The following is a 3,805-nucleotide window of genomic DNA, read 5'->3' as shown; positions in this document are numbered from 1 at the left end:
ATTTTTCTAGGTGACTGAAGCCAACTGTATTTAAAACCTAGTGTGTCTTCCTCATCCGGCCACTTAAAACATTTTTTTGTCAAAGTACATACAAGACAATAATTTTGCTGACCGTCAGAACTAACTGGTTCTACCAATGACTATGTTCCACTTCTACCTATAACCTAATACACCACTTACGTCCCATCGTGCGTGACTTCCTAATGATCTTTTTCAGACGTTCTGACAAGGTACACTTCTCTTACCTGTGAATGAACCTAACTGGTCTCCCCACTTCAATGCAATGATTTTGTGTCTGGATTAAACACCACGCGAATGTCCCCCGCAAATACCCTATATCGCCAACGCGTCACAGACGTGTAGCCACCGCCACAACAGTCACGGTCCTTTGTACCTCTTTTGGTGGAAGACTGAAATGAGAACCACTCCGCCTGTCTTCTTAACCAGGACAAACGGGGTCTTTCGACACCACGGTGCCGTGAGAAAAAACCAGCCTAGCTTTTGCCAGTCTCCTGGTGAGGCCTTGAACCCGAAGAAGGAGAATTGCTCGGGGACCGGTGGCAGAGACGCTAAATTAAATCCCAGCTCTGCCATTTTCTAGCTCTGCGAACGGGGACCAGGAACTTCCCGTCTCTGGGTCTCACGTCCTCTCCATAAAATGGGGACAAAAAATGAGGCAATACACACGCAGTGGCTGCCTGGCACGTTGTGTGGGCTCAATAAATGTTAGCAAAACACAAACGGCAAGCCGAAGGACTGGCGGTCTGGCCTCAGGGCCCCTTCCTGGGTTGAGTCTGCGATCACGACACCATCCTGACGCTGTTTGTCCTTCTGAGAGAGAGAGTGACTCACCCCATCCCGGGGATCCCTCAAGGAAAGGCTCAGGGAGGGTTTTTATCGCCATGTCTACAGCAGCCAGCAGAGAGCGAGCGTCAGTGAGCGTTTGTTGAATGACTGCTTGGCCTCTGCACCAAAGGCCCCCCACACGCTGCCTGCAGGTGTAGCGTTCTGCCGCCTGCTCCGCCTGTTCCGTCGCCTTCTCTGCGGGCAGTCCACTGTCCTTTGCCACTACTCAGGCCGGGTGCTCCTCACCCCTCGGCACCCTGTCCACTGCATCCCCCTCCTCTGTGCTGCCCCTTCTTAGCCTTCACCCATAGGGGATGAGGCATGCTGGGACTGGCAAGGCCCTAACGCAAAAGTGCCTGCTATAGGCTGGGTCCCCTACCAACCGGTCCACACCTGTGGCCAGTCTCGAACCTTCCCCACCATTTTCGGAGGTAGGTAGTCCTTCTCCCCTCATCTCCCACGAGCATCATTTGAGAGATGAGGACATCTTCCCAAAGTCACAAAGCAAGGGCGCGATGAAACCGGGATTCGAATTCAGACCTGGGAGACCAGAACCCGGACTTCCCAGCTCAGAGTCCTCGCCACTTGTCAGAGGCCCTGGTTGGCCTCTGTGTCTTTTCCTTCAAGCTCCAGCCCAGATGGTCCCAGGCCGTGAGACCCACCCGGAGGGGAAGGAGAGGAGTACCGTCCTGACCCAGGCTGTCCCCTCCCTCCCCAAGCAAACAAAGCCCAGGGTCTCTCTTCTAAGTGGGGACTTTCCCAAAGTGCCAGGCTTGTTTCCTGGAGGTGGAACAAGGAACAAACAAACCGGAGACCCGAAAACTGAAAGGGAGAGGAGAGGGACAGAATCACCCAGAGACTGAAATGAAGAGGAGGAAGATGGACAGAAAAAAGAAGCCATAGAGAAGCGAGGCAGGAAATGAGAAAGGAGAGGAAAGGGAGACCCACTGAGAGCACGACAGATCCAGAGGTGGGGGGAGAGGGGGAGAGAGAGAGAGACAGAGAGAGAGAGAGAGAGAGAGAGAGAGAGAGAGAGAGAGAGGGGAGGGGGCAGAGAGGAAGAGCCAGGCACGAGAGAGAAATTCAGACAGAAGAAATGGGAGAGAGACAGAGACAGAGAGATGGACAGACTGAGGCAGAGAGTGAGAAAAGAGAGAGGGGCAGGGCCAGGAGCTGGAGGCAGAGGGAGTGTGGATGTGGGGACCCCTCAGAGGGCAGTAGAGGGGGTGGGGCTGCTGGCAGCGGCAGAGGCTGTTTCCGCTGCACCCCTTATCAGCCTGCTGCCAGATGTTCAGATCCGATGCCAATGTCAGAGAAGTCCATAGTGCGGGGTCAAGGCCGTGGCCAGCGGGAGCCTCAGCTGCAGTGTGGGGAGGGGGGCGGGGGGATGGCAATAGACCTGCTTGCTCTTCCCCCTCTGCCTCCTGGCTCTTTGGGCTGGACCACCTGGTGGGGGCGGGAGAGACCAGGTGCCTCTGGGGACCTCTCCAGTCTGAGAGCGGGGACTTGTGGAAGCAGAGCGGGGTTCCTGGCAACACATGGACGTGTACATCTTTGCACACTCCCCCATGCAAAGCAGCGCAGGGATAAATGCACACAGACGCAAACTCGTGGACGTGAATGCACAGAGCTCACGGTCCTGCAGGAGCTGCAGAAGAGAGGACCTGCGGCTGGCAGGGTCCCTAGGACGGACGCGCCCTGCTCTCCGACGAATCTGCATGCCCTCCAAGGCTGGGTGGAGGGACCTGGGACCTAGAGCATGAGGTCTGGTGGAGCCCCTCGGGGGAGATGCCGGAGCTGGGTGTCTGGCGCGGGGCTGGGTCTCCAGCCCGGGGCCTCTGCACCATGCTCCTGGAGCGCGCAGCACAGCTGGGGCCCCTGCCTGGGGTAGTTTATCTCACAGTGCACACGCTCGGCCCTCAAGGGGTGACCCAGCCTTGCTCCCCACATTCCTCTTCAGCCATGCAGCCGGTGGCCCCCTTCCCCCCCTCGCCCCCCAGGCTGAGACAGGCCTGTGCTCGGGGGTGGCCAGCAGCAACCACGCGGAGACGCCCTGCGGCCCCCTCGGCCCCAGCCCTTTGCTGCTCTCTCTGCTTTTGTCTCTGAGCATCTTTCCAATGTTGTCTCTGCCACGACGACTCTGTGCCTATCACTGTTTTGGCCTCAGCCTTCCTCCAGGAAGGTCCCAGTTTGTTTCTGTTTCAGTCTCTTAGTCTGTCTCTCTTTAGGGTCCTTGAGTGGGGACCAAGTCTGGGGATAACCTCTGCTCTCCTTTTTGGCTCCTCGTGGCCTGCCTCAATGGGAATATACAGGAGAGCCAGGCTGTGGGCAAGGGGGCAAGGGGGCAAGGGCCTGGGCAAATAGAGGCCTAGAACCCATACTGGGTGAACTGGGGCAGCCCAAGTGGCAGAAGCCTAGCACCCCCCACCCCTCCCCCACCCCACCCCACCTGCTAAGAGCCCAGGTAAGACATCCATCAGGGCCTGGGGCTGGTGGGCTCCCCTGAGCGGCAGAGAAGACTGGGGAGTAGGAGGAAGAAGCCGGGGTTGGAGGGCTCCTGGCCTGAGGGCCTCCTTCCTGTTTGTAGGGAAGTGACTGCCTCAGAAAGCTGCTCAGGGGAGAGGAGGGAGGCCATGGTGACTTCCGGGAAGCTGGCCAAGGGCCCGAGGCCACCCTCCCTGTGCCCACATGGGGCCTGCTGGCCCTGGCTTAAAATAGTGCAGTTCCTCTGTGGCCGCTCCTGCTGCTGCTCCTGCTCCTGCCGTCGCCATCGCCGGGCCCAGCCCAAACCTTACAGGGCTGCTGGATGCTGCCGAGGCCTAGGGCGGAGGGGATTCACCCCGCTCTCCAACCCTCCCCAGACGGAGGCTGGAGGCTCTGCCTGGACCATGTGGGTGGGGGTGGGCAGCTGCAGAGAAAGCGGGGGTTCCTGAGTCTGGAACCCTGGATTCAAGTCTCA

The sequence above is a fragment of the Rousettus aegyptiacus genome, unplaced genomic scaffold (genome assembly GCF_014176215.1).
Source record: "Rousettus aegyptiacus isolate mRouAeg1 unplaced genomic scaffold, mRouAeg1.p scaffold_m13_p_3, whole genome shotgun sequence".
Lineage (NCBI taxonomy): Eukaryota > Metazoa > Chordata > Mammalia > Chiroptera > Pteropodidae > Rousettus > Rousettus aegyptiacus.
Note: the sequence above shows the minus strand (reverse complement) of the source record.